The sequence below is a fragment of the Lepisma saccharinum genome, chromosome 17, assembly GCF_977018435.1.
Source record: "Lepisma saccharinum chromosome 17, izLepSacc3.1, whole genome shotgun sequence".
NCBI classification, from domain to species: domain Eukaryota; kingdom Metazoa; phylum Arthropoda; class Insecta; order Zygentoma; family Lepismatidae; genus Lepisma; species Lepisma saccharinum.
Window position 1 is genome coordinate 59649191 of NC_139245.1, and position 25327 is coordinate 59674517.

General features: G+C 37.8%; 1 protein-coding gene and 2 long non-coding RNA genes across 3 annotated transcripts in view; 2 read left to right on the forward strand and 1 right to left on the reverse strand.

Annotated features, from left to right (window-relative positions):
- LOC146001319 (uncharacterized) overlaps positions 1–4506 on the reverse strand; it is a 38501-nt gene extending 33995 nt beyond the window's left edge. The window contains exon 1 of the mRNA XM_083138631.1: positions 4461–4506. The gene's annotated coding sequence lies outside the window, so the exon portion shown is untranslated. The remainder of the gene's footprint in view (positions 1–4460) is intronic.
- A 1103-nt stretch (positions 4507–5609) lies between these two features.
- The window catches only part of LOC146001320 (uncharacterized), a 362490-nt gene continuing 342772 nt past the window's right edge, over positions 5610–25327 (forward strand). The window contains exon 1 of the long non-coding RNA XR_014443568.1: positions 5610–5746. This is a non-coding gene — a long non-coding RNA (uncharacterized LOC146001320). The remainder of the gene's footprint in view (positions 5747–25327) is intronic.
- Positions 8910–12924, forward strand: LOC146001318 (uncharacterized). The gene is made up of 3 exons (XR_014443567.1): positions 8910–9046; positions 9752–9865; positions 12305–12924. It is a non-coding gene; the product is annotated as an uncharacterized LOC146001318 (long non-coding RNA).

The following is a 25327-nucleotide window of genomic DNA, read 5'->3' on the forward strand; positions in this document are numbered from 1 at the left end:
AAGAGGTTTCTGGTAGGGCAAGGATTTGACAGCTACATTGCGGTAGAGATAGTTCCAGTCTTTGCTGTCAGACACATATACCATGGGCATACAAAATTTAGTGCCATGCTACGACAAATGCCAGAACAACGGTGGTGATTAGACTATGCCGAAAATTAGGTTAGGGACTCACTGTTACTAATGCAATAAATTACAACTGATATTCTTGTTTTATTTATGCCTAATCGGTAGGGACCTTGAAATTTATTTTTTTATAAATTGGTTTATTTTCTTATTTTTTTTATTTTGTACTATACGGTGTTATTTTCCCAAAAATTAACATTTTCATTTTAGCGTTTTCTGGCAAATATCTGAAATTATACCTTCATGGTGTTCTTAAACTACTGTTTCAAATTGTAAGTCACATGGCTTACGTCTCTTCGTGAGTGTTTGATAACTTGAAAGATATTTTGGGAAAGTTATTTTCCATACCCCTTTCTTAATTTTAAGGTAAGGATTTTAGATAATGGAATTTTCCCCGAATATACTGAAGGGTGCATAATGACCATAAGTGGTGATGCACCCAAAAAATTTAAATCAATCAATCTCACGTGACATATACCGATATATTATGGCACCAAAAATTGGCATTATCTTTTTTGACTTGTTAGTGTTATTTCCCAAAATTCGCGTTTTTGTTTTAGAACATTTATCTGCCAAATATACCGCAACGTAATACTACATTCTGCTTTTAAACTATTATTTTCAATTGTAGGTCACATGGTCTATGTATTTTCGTGACAGTTTGATATGTTGGAACAGATTTTTGAGGAAGTAAAAGTAAAGTGCTCCCCTGCATTTTTCCATGAAGGTATATAGTAGGGGTGTGGAGTTAGGGCCCCACACTTTCTTGATCATGGCTGAAGGTAGGGGTGATGTGATCAGCACCACGCTTCTGGCTACCTTTATCCCTCAAAGTTTTCTCAAGGTACCAGCTTCATATGATGCTGGGTGGGTGCCGGAGCAGTTTGAATAGGTGGAAAACATCCCAGTTCTCCCCCGCAGGGGATCGAAAAAATCGTGGGAAATACACGATTTACTATGGCTGTCGGAATTATTCAATGTACGTATAACTCTATAGTTTACTCTTGAGTAAAATGTTGGAAAACTTGCATGTTCCATGTACACAAACATGGCCTAGAAAAGACAAGAATGTTGGATTCATGGAATTTTTCGATGTTTTAGGACATTTCTTTAAAAAAAAATCACTAAAAATGCAAACAATTCGCATTTTATGCCAAATCCGCATTATTTCGATATTCGAAAGGGCGAAAAATGTGTCCAGACATCACTGCACCAGACATCCTAAACATAACTTCGCAGCAATTACCATTTTTCACGGTTTTGGCGTTTGCGAAAAATCAATGTCCCTACTACTTGGAAATTACTTTCTGGCCACCCCTCGTATAAATCAGTAGATGGAAAGTGAAAATTTAGCAGGGCTAGCAGACAAAAGTCAATTCTTGAAGAAAGTGATTTGCTTTTATGACCGAATGATTTGAGTAAATATGATATTAAAATATTTACTTATTTATTATTAGTAACCTTCGTAAGCACTGCTACATTAAATAAGGTGAAGTGAGCCAGAAGAGTAACAAAATTCGAGCAGCATATTTGCAGTCTAAAGCTCATCTTGTTTATGAAGGCGATTTTTGTTTGATGTTGCAGTCCATGCAATTTCTTTCGCATATTGTAGTGAGGTACTTTGTCGGGTGGCGATATTCGACAAAAATTGTATATAATCAATGGAACCTATTTGTTTCCATGTTCCTTTAGTTTGCCCAACAAAATGCCTTACTACGACGTCTGACAACTATCGGATGGCACCACCCGCTCTTATCCCCTCCATCTGTTGACAAGTCCCCTTACTACTCCCATACGGACAAGAAAAAAATGATAATTCAATGTATTTTCCACATAATATTTATAGGCTTAACCTTTACTCTCCCGATGATACCATATGGTATCATCAGAGTAAGGTCGTACTCGCCCGATGATACCATATGGTATCATGGTGCTGATTACGAAATGAATGTGCTTTTTGGACCTTCATACTCTTATGTTTGGGTGGAAACTCTGACACAGGTCTGGAGCAAGCCTGGGAAATTCATATTGATGACCAACCTCCCCCCTCTCCGCAACATATCCATGCCACATTTCCGAACAGTTTTTCACATTTTGGCTCATTATTCAACTTGTATGGCACCCAAGAACATGAAACATGTTAAGTTCTCTTGAGAAATGTCCATTCTTTGAAAACAATACTAAAGTTCGGGCCTTCTTCCCAAATAGCGGGAGAAGAGGGGGCAAACTCCAGATGTTTATGATTTTCCATTGAAATTCGGGGTTTGTGCCCCCAAAACCACCTTCTTCGGTCCGGCGTTCTGAATTGTACACGGTTGCATGCTATGATGTTTTAGCTGCAAAACAAAACTTATCCGAAGTAGATTGCTCCCATAGTGCCAGAGTTATAAAACTTTTCCTCCAAAAATGCAAATTACCTATTTTTCGTAAAAAAAAAATCACATTTTGGCTTATTATTCACCTTGTATGGCACCCAAGAACATAAAACATGTTTCATTCTCTTGATAAATATCCATTCTTTGAAAAGAATACTAAAGTTTGCAGCTTCTCTCCAAAATAGATGGAGAAGAAGGGGCAAACTACTTATTATTATGTTTATTTCCATTGAAATTCGGGTGTCGCGCCCCCCCAAACCCCCTTCCTCGGTTCGGCATTCTGAATTGTACACGGTTGCATGCGCTGATGTTTTAGCTGAAAAACAAAAGTTATCCGAAGTAGATTGCTCCCATAGTGCCCGAGTTATAACAATTTTCCTCCAAAGAGTGTTCGAATTTTAAATTCCCGCCGAGAAGCCAGGGCGAGAGAAATTTCTCTCTCTCTCTCTCTCTCTCTCTCTCTCTCTCTCTCTTGTGTTGCGTATAAAAGGGGCCTCAAAGTTGAGGCCGAAACTTACGAACAAGACTTCCTGTTCCCGTGCAGAGTTCCATAACAATATATTTAAATAAATAAATAAATAAATAAATAAATAAAAAAAAGTCAATGAAGACTAAATTCCCTGACTTTTTTTGACACCTCAAATTCCCTGACTTTTCCCGGTTTTCCAGGTCTGTCGCCACCCTGCAAATATCTATTTCCTAAGAATTAAGGGTCGCGGCTTCAAATCAAAGGTACTCCCAATATATATCATTATCACTTTTCAATGGCTCATCAAAAAAACATTATCATTAACAACGCGTGATCAACCAGTATGCTATCGCCATAATGTGTGTTATAGAAATTTATTACTAGACCTAAAAATGTTCCGCAATGCAGAATAGTACATTAGCAATGTAAAAAAGTGTGAAATGGTAAACTTTAAGTATCCAGAAAACAGTTTTCTTAAAATTTACAGGTGAAGTTACTTACCAAATGCAGTTTCTTTAGACTTGTGGAAGTTCGTGTTTTCTCACATACTTCATTGAATTTTACGGTAAAACATGTATTTTTCGATATAAATGCGTAACTGATGCACGAAAGCTGTTGCATCCATTTCCTTCCAGCCGGATGTTGCCTGTGTGGGATGACGTAATCCCGGTCAGTGTTCCGAAACACGTGTTTTTGTAACTGAAGAAGGTACGTTTCCGCAAATGGTTTGTGGGGCTACGATTTTTTTTTTCTAAACCAATTTTTAACTATTCTAACCTAAATGTGACACAACCTAACCTTACCAGAAATGGTTCGTGGAGCTATGCGTCAATTGTTTGTGGATCTACATAGATATTTTTCGGTGGAGTGGTGTGGAAACACTGCATGCTGACTACGGTAGTGAAACTGTGACCGCCATTTAGCATGTTACCGATGGGGAAAAGAAACCAACAAAATTTACTTCACACGTCGAAAATATAGATTATTTCCATGAAAAAAAGTGAAATGAAACCTTCAGCAATGTTTCTCAATGCACAATACGTAAGTAGGAATATGGAAAGTGACATAAATAGAGAGTTTCAGGCATTTTCCGGATACGGACAGTTTACCTGCGAAATAAATGATTTATAGCTGGGTAAAAATTTACTATCCTTCGGACACCTCTATTTTTTTGGTTTCGTCATTTTTTGACATTGATACTTACGTATCTGCTTCGCGGAACATTCCTGAAGGTGTATTAACGTTGTTTTGATGAAATTAATTGCAATTTTTCACATTACCAGAACGTCTTTCTGGTAGGTGTTTTCCCTTGCCTGAGACACAATATCGCGAGTACACATTCCTACATAATTGCGCGTCCGGCTTCTCTTTTGCCAAATTTTTGACATTCAAACTTACATATCTGCTTCGCGGAACATTCCTGAACGTGTATTGACGTTGGTTTGATGAAACTAAGAGCAATTTTTCACCTTACGACTACTTCTTCCTCCTACCTTTCCGTTTGCCTCGCACACAACATGGCGCGCACACCTTCGTAAATAATAACGCGTAGGAATGACGCATCGGCCTTGTTTTTTCTCGATTTTCAATTGTTATGCAGTGTTTCAACCTTCGGAACCCAAGAAATGCCCGTCAACAAACTTAATCAGATCTATTTCTTTTTAACTTTATTTTTCGCGTTCTGACACCAAATTATAACTATGTATCCCAACCTAACTCAACTAACCTATCCACGCACCAATGGTTCGTGGGGCTAGCGCCAATGGTTTGTGGGGCTAGCGCCAATGGTTCGTGGGGCTAGCGCCAATGGTTCGTGGGGCTTTCTTTTTCACTATTGAAACCTTTGCATGGCCTACTAACCTATCCACGCGCCAATGGTTCGTGGGGCTAGCGCCAATGGTTCGTGGGGCTTTCTTTTTCACTACTGAAACCTTTGCGTGGCCTACTAACCTATCCACGCACCAATGGTTCGTGGGGCTAGCGCCAATGGTTCGTGGGGCTTTCTTTTTCACTATTGAAACCTTTGCGTGGCCTACTAACCTATCCACGCGCCAATGGTTCGTGGGGCTAGCGCCAATGGTTCGTGGGGCTTTCTTTTTCACTATTGAAACCTTTGCGTGGCCTACTAACCTATCCACGTGCCAATGGTTCGTGGGGCTAGCGCCAATGGTTTGTGGGGCTAGCGCCAATGGTTCGTGGGGCTATCTTTTTCACTATTGAAACCTTTGCATGGCCTACTAACCTATCCACGCACCAATGGTTCGTGGGGCTATCTTTTTCACTATTCAAACCTTTGCGTGGCCTACTAACCTATTCACGCGCCAATGGTTTGTGGGGCTAGCGCCAATGGTTCGTGGGGCTAGCGCCAATGGTTTGTGGGGCTTTCTTTTTAACTATTGAAACCTTTGCGTGGCCCTATTAACCTATCCACGCGCCAATGGTTTGTCCACACCCGGCACAAACTTTACAACACACCCACCACACGTCATTCTCCAAACCCTCGATCCACAGATCTAACTCTCGTCGCAAACGCAGGGAGTTCGAAACACTGGATACCAACAAAACACAATCACACACGTCATGATAGTCACGACAGTGTACGAAGGTGATGGTGTACGAAGGTGTACGAACGTGATGGTGTCGGAAGATGTACGCGCCAAACGCTATCTCCGTCGGAGAATTAATTTTCAATGAAGAACATGAATTTCAGCTCTGAAACATTCCCAAATCACACAAAACACCTTCCCGATGTTCGACAATGCTACAGGAACTTATTACGGTAAGTAGTTTCTTCTCTACAAATAAATAAATGTGTCCGAAGGATAGTAAATTAGTACCCAGTTAGGTTAGGCAAACATAGAAAATTAAATTTGAAAGAAAAAAACCTGCTCACACGTCATCTTGTAAAACTACCGCATGTTTGCTACAGTAACACTTATTAACCAAAAAATGCCACAGAAACTATTCACAGAAGGTTTTCAAGCTAAAATTGATCCACAAATCATTCACGAAAGGTTAGGTTAGGTTCAGTTAGGTTAGGCAAACAGACAATTAAATTAAAAAAAAAAAAACGCTCACTTGTCATCTTGCAAAACTACTGCATGGTTGCTACACTAACAGAGGGTTACATAATCGAACGCACGAAACATTTGATTCACGTAGTCGATAGTAATGGTGGCAAGAGCTATCATGCATCAGAGATACATTAATGTCGAAAAATACATGATTTACCAGCCGAATAATTTGAACGAAGGGAGAAAACACTTCCACGAGCTTCCAAAAGTCTACAGAAACTCAGTTCCGTAAGTAGTTTCTCCTGTAAATGGTATAGTGAAAACATATTTCTCTCTTTTATTTCCTAATTATTTACATTTGTACTGACCTGTTATGCATAGCGGAACATTTTTTAACATGGGATTTTGCTTTTTTCACTGAAAAAAGCATAATTTTTCACATTACAAGTATTTATTGTTCGTTGCTAATTTGCTTTTGTTACCCACAATATGGTGGGCAAATCTGGACTTACGTTGTCTATCATCAGCTGATATGCAGTGTTTCCAAACTTATTAACCAAAAAATGCTGAACAAACTATTCACAGAAGGTTTTTAAGCGAAAATTGATCCACAAACCATTCAAGGAAGTTTAGGTTAGACAAACATAGAAAATTAAATTGAAAAAAAAAAAAACAACAAAAAAACGCTTACATGTCATCTTGTAAAACTACCGCATGGTTGCTACACTAAGAGGGGGTTACATAATTGAATGCACGGAACATTTTATTCACGTAGTCGACGGTAATGGTGGCAAGAGCTATCGCGCATCGGAGATACATTAATGTCGAAAAATACATAATTTACCAGCCGAATAAGTTGAACGTAGGGAGAAAAGACTTCCACGAGCTTCCAAAAGTCTACAGAAACTCAGATCCATAAGCAGTTTATCCTGTAAATTTGAAGAAATGTGTTTTCACTATACTATACTGTTACCCAACCTTCTTCACCGAAAATACCTACTATCGTGTTTGTCACCGGTGGAAATTATGCATGGCTAGTTGATGAATAGCCTGGGTAGCTGACAGATAGCCTCACGAACCATACACCGATAGCCCCACAAGCATTCACAGATAGCCCCACGAACCATTATGCTTGGTAGCTGACAGATGGTCCCACGAACCATTTCCGATACGGTTAGGTTATGTTTGGCAAGCATAGTAAAAAAACAAAAAGGGTTTGAAACACTGACAGGGGTTTACATCATGAAACGTACGCATCATCTGGTTGTTGTAGGGCAAGCAAATGAAAGCAATGACAATTGCGCGTCGGCGAGATATTTCTCTTGAAAAATACATGATATCCCGGTCAAATATATTCCACGATGAAAGAAAAGGTATAATTTAACAATACAGGGAATTTCTCCAATTTGTTTGAATTTTCGGTTACTTACTAATTTGGGTCTCCTAATCACGAATCTGCACTTAAAATTTGGCGCTCACGTATAAATTTGGCGCTTATTTGGGGGCAGGTGAATCCGGCCACTTTCTAACATGCCCTTAACAGGGAGTCTATAGATATAGGCGGGAAGCCGGAGCGGAGCGGAGCGGAGGCGGGGCCGCGATAGCGGTTGGGGGCGGTAGGTCGATTACCCCAGGGGCGGAGCCCGGAACCGGCGGGAAATTCGGAAATCGAGGGTGTGGAAATAAGAACTTAATTTCGATTATTTTGCTATTTCCACGTGTGAGCGCCAAATTTTGACTGCAGATTCGTGATTAGGGGGCCAAAATTAGTGAGTATGCCGAATTTCAAACAAAATGGAGAAATTCCCTGTATTGTAAAATCGCTCCAAAGAAAATACCTCGACGAACGTTGTATACCTTGGAGGGTAATCATTACCACGATGTATAACCTTTTATCATTAGTGAACATCCCATATCATATTTTCTAACATCATCCAACATAGAGAAGTAATGCCAATGTTTTTCATTCTCACTAATGAAATTATTATTACTCTACTCAGGAATACATCCTAATATTACTTACAATTGATGACAGTTATGGCCCTTAATGTTCAGTAATATTCCCCACTTTGTTGGCTTTACCTTCTTAATAATGGAGTCGTTTTTCACGTGTAGATTAAGATGTGTCTACATTTGAGAGTGACAATACACACTTCTTCAGTTTTGTGATTATTATATATAGCAAGGTTATTAGAAGTATAGGTTGGGCAAATCCGTTGTGTACTCGTGATGACGAAACGACGGTAAGAGGTGAATTTATCCATGAAATGAATTCCAAATCTATGCGTTAGTGTTGCTACAGCGCCTTGAATAACGTAGTGTGGAAAACGACCCAAGAAACTGATTCCCCCGACGGATGAGAAACATAGATGGCAGTGCGATCAATGTCGGTGCTAATTTTCTTATGAAAGTAATGCGGGGCCATATTCATAGTTAAATCTCAAGACACTGTGTAAGAGATTCTTAGCCAAGACGATCTTGGGAAGGTAATCTCGTCTTGAGACAGTGTCGTTTCATAGTCGTATCTTGAGAAACTCTTGGCTAAGAGCCTCTCTTCCCAAGGAAAGAAACTTTCTCTTCGTCAAGACCATAGACATACTACTACAAGATGTTACAGCTGCGGGTTAAAAATGGTTGACAGTATGGCGGCACTGGAAGGTCGTTTCCTCGCGACCACCGACGGCAGCACCGTCGGGGGAATACAGATGACGAACGATATGCGCAAGCACGCGCAGATTGCTCGAAAGGACAAAACCGAATGGTTTCTAACCAGGGAGCTTATTATTGAAACTCGTTACGGTAGCTAGCTGACGAGTTGGTGGCTGAAGTCGGTTGCAAGACAAACGACATCGAATATACCGTATTATTGAAACTCACTCGTTCGCTGGCTCTCGAGTCGTTCCGTTCGTTAGCACTCGGCAGCTCATACCCAACCGAGATCAGTCGTTCGGTCGAGTCGTTACCAAAATTGTCGAAGATGGATGTATATATATGTTTGCTTTTGGTACTTGAGACAAGGATAATGTGAGATGCAAGAGAATACTTACATTCCGGGCCATCTTAGGGTGAGTATGTTACGATTTTTATTATTATTATTATAAACTTGCACATTAAAATAACAGTAATCAGCGATGTAAATATGCCGTTGTTAGTCAATGCATTTTTTTTCGATTTCTTAAGGAAATATTGGTTTCCGCGTACGCATGCTTGACTTTGTTGAAGACATATTTGGCAATGTATATTGTATTGCAGTAGTACAAGGTGTAAATAAAAATATATTTAAAAAAATACAATAGGTTTTTCCAATGTTCTTCTAAGCTGCCTTCATGACACGGTGCTATATCCACGGAAAACATTGCCTTTGCCCTTTTCTTGTGTAAAAAATAATATAAAAGCACTTTAATGCTCATGGGGTAAGGCGTTAATATATGATTGTCTCATCATATATATGTCATAAGTTCGCAGTTATTGTCGCGATTGATCCATAAGATAGAAAAGCGGCGCAACAAAAATTAAATTGAAAATACAGAAGCACTTTAAAGGTCATAATTGAGAAATAGAACACTAGCAGCTAACCTGAATTATGTTTAACTATAAGAACACGTTTCGTGTTGATCAGAGTTACAAAATGTATAGAGAAATTTTGAAATAATGGAATGGATATAAAATGCAAATGTATACACACTTACTACTGAGTACTGATAATGTAGAACTAAATTCGAACATTTTTAGAATGTTTAGTGATGTTTATATTTGCTTTTTTGCAACAGGCAGCTACTAGTTGGCAGTGGCAAGAGATTGCAGAATTTCCATTTCCTAGGCCAGAGTCAGAAATTGCATCAAGCAAGACTTTCTCCCAAGAAGGGCAGAATACAGTGGAGAGGGTGAGTGTCTTTTTTAACACATTTATTCATGATTTCCAAAATTTAAGAAATGTTATTTTTGAAAAAGAAATGTAGAAAAAACTTATTTACCACACATGGAAGCGAATGTAGGCATTCTATTTTTCATTGATATGTGGTAAAATTTACATTTAGAGGTGTTCCACTAATTTATAACCATTGGTCCAATAGTGACAATTTCAGAGGCCAACAAAATTAAAAATTAATATATATACACATCAGTAATGTAAGTACTAATATAATCTGCATTTTTAAAAATATGTAGCAAACAAAACATTGGAACGTCAACTTATTCCTCTGTGTCCGACACGTATACCTTGTATTAACAAAACCTTCCATGTCATCATCACTAAAACCCATAGCAGCCTCCCCGATGGCATAGCGGTAATGCAGTCACCTTGTAATGAAAGCATCCCAGGCTCGATACCTGGTTGGAGGCATATAGTGTTCCAGATTCCACTTTAAACTGTAGGTCCAGTCCCAATTAGTCTATTGGACTTAAAACAAAACTCAATCTCCAACTAAAGACCTCTAGCAGTTACAATTGAATGTAACTGAGAATCCTCTCTTCTATGACTATGAGACTGAACTAACTAGTGTTGCCCGCGGGACAAGCTTTTAAAAATTCGAGATGAGACGAGATTGATCATGTGTCCCGAGACAAATGAATATTTTTGAGACGAGACAGGCCAAAGTCTCGTCTCGTGGGCAACACTAGAACTAACATGAAAGTTGGATGGTTAATGTAGCTACATAACAAGTTAGTGAATAACCACTGATTGAGATTTGCTGTGTTTATAACTGACAATACTCACAATACTTTGCTCCTAAAAAAAATCTGCTTCTAAATAACAAATTTCTTGCTGATTTACAATATCGGAGATGAAATGCATGACATTATTTTAGAAAGTATTTAGAAAATGGCTCTGTGGAAGTAACTTCCCTTTTGAGGTCCTTAAGTTATATTCAACCTTAAGATTTTATGTTCATATGAACTTGATGCACACATAAATTCCCTTTGCCTTAACAATATCATCCAATTTGTATTTACTGCGCATGTAACCACAGTTAATATATATTTTATAATGTCAAGTTTCATGGATTTAGAAGGCCACAATTCTTGTTCTAGTACATAATGACACACTTATACCATAAATGATTCCAGTAAATGTTTGAAAAAATCAATTTTTTAACACTGTTGTGGGGATTACGGTATTGATCCACTCGTTTATTTTCACATGCTTCTGTAGTTTGGCAACACTAATCACTTTGACTCCCAGTGTACAGTGGGATCATGAGTATTACCGTGAAAATTGTCCATGACTATTTTAATTAATTTTTCTCTTAATCCTAAGTGTTTTTAAGCGATGTATTTTCATGTATGCTGGTGCAGAAGTTGTCAACAGCTTGTTTTGACTTTTCTTTTAATTCTTGAAGCTCTCATTGGGTCAAAGAAAGTGAACGAACATGGCGATGGACAATTTGCACGGTAATACTCGTGGATCCCACTGTACCTTCGTGGAAGAGTGCAGAAAGTCTGTTCATCCATTATGTGAAATATATCCATTGTTGACTTGTTATAAAGCTCACATTTCAGTGGAGCACAATAGGGATCCATGCAACCATTAACGGGAGTGTTTTCAGACACACAGTATTTCTACATATACTAGTAATAGTTTCTAATATCCATTATAAATGTATGAAATCCAAACTACGAAAAGCATGTATGAATTTTGTAGGGAAAAGTAACAATAAATGTAACAAACTAAGTTGTTATTTTCATCATATTGAAATGTATTTCATTAGATTTAGAATTTCCTTACCTCTGTAATGTATTGAGTGAAATGACTTTTTTTGCTAACAAAACCAGAATACTATTCATAGGACATTATTGCTGTAAAACCATGCTAGCATTTCACATGCTGCTGTTATCAAGCTGGTGTGTGTGTTTCTTTTTTTAATAATCCTGCGTAAACAAAACTGAAAAATCCAGAGATCAGTGGGAAAGTTTCTTTTTCCCATGGCATGACGGGTCGTGACGAACCCCTGATCATTGTCGTGGGTTTCCATGACCAGGTTACGCTACTCTTTCTTAGCTCCCCAATTTCCTCACAATGGCTGGTGGCCATGGGTTCCATACACAGGCTGAAATCTTGGGAAAATTTGTTATGCTTCCCCCAGGAGACCCAAACCTATGCATATCCCATAGTCAGAGCCAAATGCATGACACAGTGCAGATTAAACTTTTTTCCATTTATGAGTACGATATATATTTTTATACATGGGACAGCCCTAACGGTTAAGCATTAGTAGCAGCCAACGTGAGCATATCACATTGGTCCACCCCAACCATATATATATATATTTTTTCCATTTTTCTCTTTGTGATACATGTACTATTTATACTCTTTTATTTTTTAGGATTTGAATATACTGCATGGCAGACAGACATGACCCTGGAACATATTGACACTGTGATGTCAGATTACAGGAACTTGCGAAGTATTTCAACTGTCAAAAAGCAAATTTTACTGAAGACTTTCAATGAGTGTGCAGTTTTATAGTGGTCCCAGCAAGTTAACCATTTTAATGGCGGTTTCCCTGTGTTGAGTGCACATGGGAGTTGTTCAGCATCCTGAATAGTAGACAAGTGGTCAAATGTCGTGTATATATGACTTTCTATCTGCAATACACTAGGAAACTGGCAAATTTCAGAAAACAAGTCGAGCAGGTGATTGGATATGTTTGTTTGATTACAGAAAATATAGTATCCTGATATCAACAATACCTGCCCAATTTGTCTGTGCTAAACCAGGTGATGTAACACAAACAAAATTTTTCAAGTGTGTTGTGCTTTAACAATTTTTTGTTTGTCAATGAATAGCTACGAATGTTGTTTTGACAACAGTGGAATTGCTAAACCCATGCAATGAATTCAAACTAATCTATTCTCTAAATATACTATTGTGTATGGTGCAGTTTGGTTATTCACAGATCAACCCATATGCATAAATATTTCTAATAATTGTAATTTTTTTTCTCTCTGGAAAGTGTGTATATGTCTCTCCATATGAAATATTTTTGGATACAAATAAAGTACTATTATAGAAAAGTAGGATTTATTAATTTATATAAAAATAATAATTCTGTGCGTAACAGCCCATGAAGGGCCTTGGCTTACCTACCGGCCTCCCTCCTATGCTTTCTTTCATCACCACTAAGTGTGGAGATCTTCAACCAGGATTGGAATAGTCGGGGGGGGGGGGGGTCAGCATGACGTATCCCCAACCGTTGTAGTAGGTCTTCGTGACCGAATTACGCTTACTCATTCGGAGCTCCCCAATTTCCTCATGATGGTGGATTGCCACCGGCCGAAAATTCCTGGAGACTGAACTTGGGATCGAACCCATACCGTCCCGCAGCTGCCATCCAAAGCAAGGTGTCTTAGAAGGCACGGGCACAGAGGAGGACTTAATTTATATAGGTTCACAAAATTAATATAATTGCAGTAAATTACAGACTATTTAGAGAAATATTGGATTGGTAAAAATATCTAATTTTACTTGAGAGTATAACTTCTCTAATGAAAGTTGAGGTTGGCAGTGTGATTGGTATCTCTGCACACTAATGTAAGTTATTTTTTTCTGTAAAATATATTTAAATATGCCCCCAGCATGGCAGTCAATGTCAAGGTTTAGTTGTGTGTGACCAAGAGCGGCTCTGCTGTAGTGCTTGTTAAAATATTGACCAAAGTGCTGCCTACAATGAAAAAAAAGGTACAGCAGTTTAGCTTAATTGCTTGTCAGTTTTGATTTGGTGAATCCTGCAATAACTGAACCGGTTACACGAATGCTCCCTTCATCAGACATTTATTTTTGAATAAATGTAAATAAAACTAAAAATAACAGTCTGATTAAGGGAGCATATGATCTGCTGAAACGTCACAATGAAAAACTGTGTTTTTATGCTTGTAATGACTGTAGACTACAAGAGAAATAATTCTACAATGCAAGCAATGCGTACATACAAGAAAAATTATTTTCCAGAATATAGTAGTGGCACATTTTATGAAGAGATGGAAAAGTTTTCGGAACCATGGAACTTCCTGTTTGAGGTAAAATGTATAATGTAAAACAACATGGGTGATAATTGGTTTTCTTGGGATATCAACATGGGTGATTGTTGTGCTGTTTCTGTGGCATTGGGTTTTTGCTGAATACAGCATTCATTGTGTGACCAATTCACCTCATGCAATTAAATTTCAAGTACATATACTCAAGAACCTTCATTTCCTCTCAGTAGACCAAATTAATATGTTACGTTTAGTTGTTCACAACCAAATAAGAGCCCTTCAGCTTCTATGGTGCTTCCCACAACCATTAAGACTGAAGGGTGGCTGTGTAAACAACGCTAACTGATAAAGTATCAGGGGGAGGGAAATTGTGACAGAATTAACTTTTGCTAAACTGATAAAGTATCAGGGGGTGGGAAATGGTGACAGAATTAACTTTTGCTAGCCAAGTTAGGATGAAATTTCATTTCACATAGGCGATGGTTCACAAAGTAAAATTTTAAGCAAAAAATACAGGCACGACCAGGACTCTATCAGAGCTACCGAGAGAAAGGTTCACCATGTATGTCAACCTCATCTATGATCAATGTCAGCACCTTAATTGTAAAGTACATTTCCTTCCTTTTGATGCACACAACAATCACCACCAGAGATCTTTCAGAAAAGCCATTCACGAATGTCTCGCTTCTCATGCCAGCAGCACAAAGACATCCAAGCAGATTTTCATCCGCACCCATAGGATGTCAGCCAAAGGGTTGCAGGAAGCTTTGAAATATATTTTGCTTGTGAATTATTGTATGTTTGAAAAGAAATTGAGAACACTTTCAAGCACAAATAGAAACATTTCATATAATTGAAAGGAACAGTCCACATAATTTGTCCTTTCAAGTTCCAACAAATGAATGAAGGTAGCTTTGTTACAGAAACCATTGTCACCAGAAAATAAGAAGAAATGTACTTTTAACCATTGTACCACTTTGAGAGTTAATGTTTTCCTTTTTAATCAACCAATTTTGATGCTTTACGAAATATATAATTGATTATTGCATGCAGAAAACACAAATAACAGATATTTGAACCCAAATTATGGCCAGCACAAGTAGAAACCTGCCATCTCCGAATACTTTTGCTGCTTTTTATTAGTAAAAAATGCTTGTATGCACACTAAAATAATGAAAAACATGGAACTTTCTATAAGCTCCAAACCTAAGGCCCCCAACATAGTTGTGGAATGTCTTGTTGGGTGCTATATTCACTGCCGGGAAGTCTTTGGGCTGTGCTCCTTCACAGTAAAGTAACACGTTAAGGTATCAAATGTACTTTACTTCACAAAAACATGTTTCCGAGAGCTAAAAACAACTGAAAATGTTCACAGCAAAACATTTCACAGGTACAGAGGGTTAAGGGTACCAAACATACTTCAAATGAAGGATGAAAATACCCAAACAAAATTTCTACTTTAGCAAACACTTTTATTGTACGTAATAAACTAAGTAGAAAATAAATTTTTTTGAAAAATTTACTGTTTTAGTTATGCACGTTACTGCACTTTAGTTTATTTTTGTGGGTAGACAGGTATCAATTGTATTTATTTTATTTTGTTTCAATGAATGTGATGGTCACATAAAAACCTTATGTATCAATAGCACTGTTGAAAATTTGATTGAATGGTTGCAGCAACAAACTTAATTTTAAAACATCATCAGCTAAAGTGAACATGTTAACAGCTCAAGAACATTCTTGTGATAAACAAAGCAACTGAATAAATTCACATCATTCCACTTGAAATCCCAGAACAAAACTGGAGCACATGCTGCATTAAGTAGATGCTCTAATTTTCTACATTACCGAAAACTATGTAAACTCACATGTATAACAGCCAGTCTCAGTGGCGGAGTGGTTAGCACAGCAAGCTACAATGCTAGGGTTGTCGGGTTTGAATCCCAGTCAAGGCATTGGTGCTCTTTTTTGAAAATCCCTTCATCAATTTAATCTCATTACCATTCATCCTCACCTTTGCAATTAGCCAAAAGTGACAGAAAAGCGAAGTAATATAAACCAAAACAATCAATCACATATATAACGAAAACGAGCACTATACTTATTAATGGTAGTGTCACAGCACCCTTGCTGACAAGACAATATCTATGCATGTTTGATTTGGAATGCCTGGTCTTTTAATACAGTACACATTTCAACATCCCCCAGAATCCTACATATGAACATTTTCTTCTCTGTAAATTTGTCTTTGTACCTGAAAGTAATAGGGATAGTCTAGTTTCAACTTCATGAGATCATTGTCTTTAGTTCAGCAAGATGATTTCACAGAGCAAATCTCATTCACAGTAAAGTTTCTCAAACTATGGGCACTTTATTCCATATACTCCCTTCCCACAGCTTCAGCAAATACTATTAATCATTCCATCTAGTATTGCGCCCATGCAAGGACAATTTTTGTTTAGGAATAACAGGCATGTAGACATTAGTAGTAAGACCTTTGACTGTGTTCATACTCTCTCATGGGTTACACCTTAGTTACAAACTTCAGGAAAAAGGAAGAACTTGGTCTCAGTAGCTTAAAAAAATAGTGAAACAGATGGTGAAACTACCAGTTGTTTGATACAGTGTTCATCCCTGATTTGTACTGAAATCACTTTGAACTTCCTGCTTGACCACAAAATATAACTACATTTATTTTCCAACTCTGAGCACAAATACAGGTAGTTTGAGTGCAACCTGGCATATTAAAGCACTTTTGATCACTAAATTTTGGCCAGGTGCCTAAATTGAATAACATAATTTTGAAGAAATACATCTCACTAGCCTTTTGTAGGTTTCAGAATGTTTACAAGAGACTGATATTTCATTGGTGATTTCGGTATCACTTGTCATGTCCAACCTTCTTTTCTTCTGCACGGAAGCAACGAAGTCCATGATACTTATTGAAATGGTTAGTAGTGTTTACATATGAGGAAGCAGCCATGCATTTTCTTTTTCAATGCATGATAAATTATCCCTTTATTGTACATCAGGTTCAAGCATGAAGATGATTGCAGCAAGATGAGACCTCTCCAATACCAGCCATACACAAACACAAGCCATATGTTACTTCCCCATCCTCTTTCAATTGGAGTTCTGGGAATGCTTAATCTGAAACGCTGAAAGAAAAATGAAACGAATTAGAATGAAAAATTTATACATAACTATCTGAAGTAATACACTAGCCAACATGGTAATGATTCAGATTGTGTAATGAAATTTGCAAGTTGTACAGAAAGATAAGAAATACATTTAGAATACTGAAAGTAAATTTAGAGAAACTGGTAACAGTTTAGTATATCGGAGACACATTTCTTCAATTTTACAGAAGAAACTACTTACGGAAATGAGTTTTTCCAAGGTTTACAATGTTCGTCAAGGTATTTTCTTTCATCGTGGAATGAATATATTTGAGCAAGAATCATGTATTTTTTAAGAGAAATATCTCACCGACACAATTGACATTGCTTTCATTTGCTTGCCCTACGACAACCGGATGCTGTGTACGTTTGATAACGTAAGCCCCTGTCAGTGTTTCCAATCCCTTTTTTTTAAATATGCTTGCCTAACCTAACCAAACCTAACCTTATAGGATATGGTTCGTAGGGCTATCCGTCAGCTACCCGTGCATAATGTACAATTTGCACAAGTGACAAACATGACAGTAGGTATTTTTGGTGAAGAAGGTTGGAAACACTGTATACCCACTACGGTAGTCAACCTCAGCCTGCCATATTGTGTGTTACGAAAGCGAAGAAATGAATCAAAAGAAGTACTCTGTATGTGAATATTTTTTTCTTTTCGTGTAAAAAGCATAATGGCACCTTGAACTATGTTCCGCAATACACAATTGGTAAGTACGAACCATTCGAAACAAAATATTCGATTTAAATGTGTCTCCGATATACTAAACTCTTACCGAGAAACTAATTTGTACATTTTAAATATGAAGAATGCATTAATTCATGAGGAATTGTTGTGAAAAGTAGCTTGTGCAGGCTATTCTGCCACAAATCACTAATGTATGAAAAATGTTCTATATTTGTGTAGCACATCAAGGAACATGTGGAAATGTTAAAGTATCCAAACCCATTTAAAATGTAAAATTAGTAATACTGTATGTGTATGCACATAGGAGTATAATTATAACGCTAAGGGCACCAACCCTAACCTACTGATGTAAGCCTACAGAAACATGTTGAAAAATCGATCTGCACATAAAAACGAGTTAAATAATAATGAAACATGTTCAACATGTGCTTATAGTGAGGTACGGAATTCGATTCAAGTAGAAAATAATGTGTATCATTATAACAATGGAATTGGAAAATTGGAAAAACACAGTAACAATAATGAAAATCATTCTTAAATACAGGTGGAGATTCAAAGTACGTAATACAAGCTTTCACAGTAGAATAACAAAATTAGGCTAAAAATGAAGAAAAGTGGCTTAAAATAGAAAAGAAGCAAAATACAGACACACATAAGCACAAGTTGTATTTTTTTGTGGTTACTTTCTGCTTGGAGTATTTTTGTGTCGAGCAATAATAGAAATGAGATCTGTGAGTAACACAACATCCAGACCTGAATAACTTTTGTGTACCAAACTAAACTTTTTCACCACTAGGCACCGTTTTATTAGATTGTGCGTCTTCGCACAATTTCGCATGTTCGCAACAATTTAAATTAGATTAGATCGAAGACATCCTTGCTTATGAATGGTGCATACGGTTTTAATAAACTCATAACTGTGATTTCCATTCAACAAATACAATAATTATTTTTATATTAAAAATAGAATGGATACTTGCCTTTACGCAGCAACAGAACTTCACTTATTCTTCATATCTTTGTCAACCGTGGAAGAGTTTTACTGCTATTTCCAGATGGCACAGCACGGTCATTAATTGTATCCGATGTCACCCACATTTTACACTTAACACATCCGTGCATTAAGATCATACGTGAAAAAGAGAATACATCTCATTCTGTATTTCATTGCAGACGAAACAAAATTGTCCGCGATCAGCTGTGCATGACAGAGATGGAAAAAGTCGCAACGCCATTGGCTGATGGTACACTAGCCTCTCTTGCCAGCCAACATTTCACTCGCATGCAACTCGAGACCCCGAATCCGTTAGCTGCTCAACTCGTTTAGTTTCAATAATTCGCTTTTCGGCTGGCGACCGACTTGGCTACCGAACGAGAAAACTCACTCGTGAGCTAGGTGTTGACTTTCAATAATAAGCTCCCAGGGTTGGCAAAATTTGTGTTTTTTTTAAAAAAGAACAAAACAAACTGTTTTTTTTGTTTAAAACATGTTTTTTTTGTTTTAAACATGAGTTAAAAAAACATGTTTTAAACATGTTTTAAACAAAACAAAATCAACCTTTTTCCCAGTAAATTATACTTAAAGTCGTTAAAAGAAAAAATACTCATTTTTATGTGTACAATGGCGACAAGGACAGTTTATTTACCTTTGGAGATAAGGTTTACCGTACTGCAGGGTAGAGGTATGCGGGACAGAATTTTTTGGGTCGGGACGGGAAATTCTTTAAATCCCGACATTCGGGACGGGGAAAATTCTCAATTTCCCGAAAAAGTCGGAAAATTTTCGGGACGGGATGTGTTCGAAATTTCCCAAAGCTCTTGAAATCTTGAATTCTACCCGTAATTTCCATCTTAAGTGCTTGTTTTTACACTTCTGGTACAAAACCACAATGCAGAGAACGTCTAGAATTCACGACGTTTTAAATGACCATTCGGAATTTCCAGACTGCTTGGGATCCCAAAAAGTCGGGAAGTCATTTCCGGAAGTCGGGATCGGAACGGAAATTTTCTTTCCCGATCCCGGTCCCGACTTTTCGGGATCCCGCACACCTCTACTGCAGCCATAGGCGCCGACTCCATGGGGCTTAGGGGGGCTCGAGCCCCCCAATATTAACAATGTCGGGGCAGAGCCCCCCAAATAATTTTGCTTAAGAGGATCTAATGTATTATTTTGCTTCTCTTGTAAAGTTTACTCTGAATTGTGCCACAATAACTTAACTTTTAATACATCTTTAAAATTTTCTAGACCATTAACTTTGGGGGACTGAAACCGCTAAACCATCAACTTTGGGGAGGCTATAACCAGAGACAGCAAAACGCATGATTTATTACTAGTATATACTAAGTATGTAATTATAAGTATTGTTAAAATTTTTACTAAAAAAGAGTTTCAAAAGACGATGTGCATGAACTAGGATAGTGGATGGGACGTTCGGGCTACAAATGGCTCTCGTATGACATTCAGAACGAGATCATTGATATATTAGGGAGATCTGTTTTGCGCTCCGTGGTAGCAGATAATAAAAATCGGGAATATTTTGCTATTATGGTTGACGAAACATGTGACATATCCATCCGTGGGCAATTAATATTCTGTGAATAAAAAACGATATTTTTTTAGGAATTCATGGGCTTTTATTAGGGGTGTGCGGGACGGGAAAAAATTTCAATTTCCCTACTGAGTCGGGAAATGTTCAATATTTCTGTTTCGCGCTCCGTGGTAGCAGATAATAAAAGTCGGGAATATTTTGCTATTATGGTTGACGAAACATGTGACATATCCATCCGTGGGCAATTAATATTCTGTGAATAAAAAATGATATTTTTTTAGGAATTCATGGGCTTTTATTAGGGGTGTGCGGGACGGGAAAAAATTTCAATTTCCCTACTGAGTCGGGAAATGTTCAATATTTCCCGATGCTCTGAAAATCTCGAATTATACACGTCATTTTCACTTTAAGTGATTTCTGAATTAAAAACTAACAATTTACGGTAAGTTCCAGAAATTGACAATGCAGAAAACGTCGAGAAATAACGACATTTTCAAATGAGCATTCGGTATTTCCCGACTGCACGGGATCCCGAAAATTCGGGAAATCATTTCCCGAAGTCCGGATCGGAACGGGAAATTTTTTTCCCGATCCCGGGCCTGACTTTTCGGGATCCCGCACACCCCTAGCTTTTATGAGATTCCGAACACTGAGGGCAAAACTTAAAAAAGGGAGGGAGTGAATCATTCGTTAATTTATTTCAGCGATCAGAGCGCCCCCAATAATTTTGACAAGTTGGCGCCCGTGTCTGCAGGGACAAAAGTTGTGGGTAATAGCCCCCCTTTTTCCGCCACTACTGAAGTAGGTTAGGATTTATATTCATCTAAATTTCAAGAAACTAAATATTATAGAATTACTATCCTCGTCCTGAAAAAATCACGGTGAAATATTTCCTGCTGTATGAACAGTTTGTATAGTAGAAAACAACCTGCAGTGTCATAATACATTCTCCAGATGAATTTATCTTACAAAGTACAAAATTATGTTACCAAAAGTAAGCATCTGCGCTTCATTCAGTTATACAGACCAATTAATCGTTTCGCAAAAGAAAAAAAATCACGTCATGATCAAAATCATGCATTGTGCATTTAGATAATTAGTTAGTTTCCATTTCAAGCTTCCACCAGTCTCAAACTTACAGGACGAGACGAAACAAGGAACTGATAGGTTTCAATTTCTACAATGCAGCACGGGTCTTTCTTGTCGCACAACAATTTTGCGACCTTGTGCATACATAGCTAGCCTGCTTAACCTAACAACATAGACATTTAGCCTAAAATTAAAAAGCTTTCTCCCGTGACGTCAGAACATAATGTTGCCCAAGTATTGTGAGATAAGTGAGACCTGTAAAGCACGGGTTAATTGACACAGATTCAATGAAAAACAGGGTTGCCAAACAAAAAAATTATCACCGACTATAAAATATCTACCACCAAAATGTGTTTTAGACATTTGTAAAAAAAACATGTTTAAAACACATTGTTTTAAACGTTTAAAACATTTGTAAAAAACAAAGCCGTGTGTTTTAAACGTTTAAAACAAAGTGTTTTAAACACTTTTGTTTTAAACATGCCAACCCTGTTTCTAACTGCGTTCAGGCGATTTGCGCGTATAATAAATTATACGTGCAAATTGACTGAACGTAGTTAGAAGTGGCGGAAATTAATTATATGCAATGCTTCGTTTAATTACAAACTTTTCGCATTAAAATTGATTTCTATCACAAAAATAAAAGTATATGGAAATTATATGGAAAACGTTCTATTACCAAAACTTGCTGAAATTGCACTCTTACTTTAAGCGGAAGTATACAGGGTGTCATTTTAATGGCGCCCACGGACCACGGGAACGGACAGAGGACATCAAAACAAACAATATTTCTCAATAACATTTTTCTCGTTGGTGCGTCATTTCGGCGCTACAGTCGTTCAAAAAAGCCCGTTTTGCCGCCTGAATGCTGGCAACCACAAACAACATTTGATTGCATTGGTGACGTCATATCCCGTCGTGAAGCGATGCGTTCCAGGGTTGTCAGGAACACCCATATTCTGTGAAAAATGACATAGCTACAATCAGCCACATTATGTACCGTAAAAGAAAACGAGAAACACGTTCTTTAACCTAACAGGAAGTAAACAAACGATACGAAAAATAGTAGAAAGAAAATAGAATTCAAGTGGAAGTGGTCATATCGAATTTTGTCTCAGCTTACATGTCAAATATTTGCAAATCTAGTTACCAAGTTGGCATCTACAATTTAAAGCCCCTATCACACGGAACTGGATTTCTAGTTAGAATGCCCTAGTTAGCGATGAACTGACTTTCTGGCTAGTAATCATGGCCGCCTGGCTGACTGCTTGACTGGTTTTGAGGAATAGGACATGTTCTAATTGCTACTAACTTCTTCGACTAGATTCTGTGGAACAGCCAATCAGAGCAAAGTTTGGCCATGTGAAGATATTCTGTGAGTTTGTAAAGTAGCCTTTTTTTGTCTGTGGCTTCCGAGTGCATACAACACGAAAGGCATGTTTACAATTGAAAAAGCTAAAATATTCTTCCATACGTGTACAGTAAATGTTGTAAAGTATGTATTTTATCAGCGCCATTCTTCTCTACCTAAAACCATTTAATGCGATGCGATATTCCTCTCGGGTGAATAGTTATCGTATTTTAAAAGTGTGAAGTGATACGTTGTTTACATCTCGCGCGGCCGCCATTATGGGAACGAAAGACTATCTACAAGTACGATATAACAAGTACCGTATGAGGCGAAAACTAGCAAATGGGTAGCCAGTCCAGCGTCAACTAGAGCATTCCAACTAGAAATCCAGTTCCGCAGAGCATTGTGAGGCAAGTGGCAAAAATCATTTAAAATATAGGGATATAAGTACTAGTAATACAAGCTCTCCGACGACTGTGTTTATGCCAGGGTTGGCAAAATTTGTGTTTTTTTAAAAAAGAACAAAACAAACTGTTTTTTTGTTTAAAACATGTTTTTTTTGTTTTAAACATAGTTTTAAACATGAGTTAAAAAAAACATGTTTTAAACATGTTTTAAACAAAACAAATTCAACATTTTCCCAGTAAATTATAGTTAAAGTCGTTAAAGAGAAAAAATACTCATTTTTATGAGTACAATGGCGACAAGGACAGTTTATTTACCTTTGGAGATAAGGTTTACCGTACTGCAGGGTAGGGGTGTGCGGTACAGAATTTTTTGGGTCGGGATGGGAAATTTTTTAAATCCCGACATTCGGGACGGGGAAAATTCTCAATTTCCCGAAAAAGTCGGAAAATTTTCGGGACGGGATGTGTTCGAAATTTCCCAAAGCTCTTGAAATCTCGAATTCTACCCGTAATTTCCATCTTAAGTGCTTGTTTTTGCACTTCTGGTACAAAACCACAATGCAGAGAACGTCTAGAATTGACGACGTTTTAAAATGACAATTCGGAATTTCCAGACTGCTTGGGATCCCAAAAAGTCGGGAAGTATTTTCCGTAAGTCGGGATCGGGACGGAAATTTTTTTCCCGATCCCGGTCCCGACTTTTCGGAACCTCGCACACCTCTACTGCAGTCATAGGCGCCGACTCCATGGGGCTTGGGGGGGGGGGGGGCTCGAGCCCTCCAATATTAACATATTAACAATGTGGGGGCGGAGCCACCCAAATAATTTTGCTTAAGAGGATCTAATGTATTATTTTGCTTCTCTTGTAAAGTTTACTCTGAATTGTGCCACATGAACTTAACTTTTAATACACATTTAAAATTTTCTAGACCATCAACTTTGGGGGACTGAAACCGCTAAACCATCAACTTTGGGGAGGCTATGACCAGAGACAGCAAAACGCATGATTTATTACTAGTATATACTAAGTATGTAATTATGAGTATTGTTAAAATTTTTACTAAAAATGAGTTTCAAAAGACGATGTGCATGAACTAGGGTAGTGGATGGGATGTTCGGGCTACAAATGGCTCTCGCATGACATTCAGAACGAGATCATTGATATATTAGGGAGATCTGTTTTGCGCTCCGTGGTAGCAGATAATAAAAGTCGAGAATATTTTGCTATTATGGTTCACGAAACTTGTGACATATCCATCCGTGGACAATTAATATTCTGCATTCGAACTGTGAATAAAAAAATGATATTTTTGAGGAATTCATGGGCTTTTATTAGGGGGTGTGCGGGACGGGATCGGGACGGGAAAAATTTTCAATTTCCCTACTGAGTCGGGAAATGTTCAAAATTTCCCGAAGCTCTGAAAATCTCGAATTATACGTCATTTTCACTTTAAGTGATTTCTGGATTAAAAACTAACAATTTACGGTAAGTTCTAGAAATTGACAATGCAGAAAACGTCGAGAAATAACGACATTTTCAAATGTGCATTCGGTGTTTCCCGACTGCACGGGATCCCGAAAATTCGGGAAATCATTTCCCGAAGTCCGGATCGGAACGGGAAATTTTTTTCCCGATCCCGGTCCTGACTTTTCGGGGTCCCGCACTCCCCTAGCTTTTATGAGATTCCGAACACTGAGGCCAAAACTTAAAAAAGGGAGAGAGTGAGTCATTCATTAATTTATTTCAGTGATCAGAGCCCCCCCAATAATTTTGACAAGTCGGCGCCCGTGACTGCAGGGACAAAAGTTGTTGGTAATAGCCCTCCTTTTTCCGCCACTACTGAAGTAGGTTAGGATTTATATTCATCTAAATTTCAAGAAACTAAATATTATAGAATTACTATCCTCGTCCTGAAAAAAATCACGGTGAAATATTTCATGCTGCCTGAACAGTTTATATAGCAGAAAACAAGCTGCAGTGTCATAATAGATTCTCCAGATCAATTTATCTTTCAAAGTACAAAATTATGTTACCAAAAGTAAGCATCTGCGCTTCATTCAGTTATACAGACCAATGAATCGTATCGCAAAAGAAAAAAAAACACG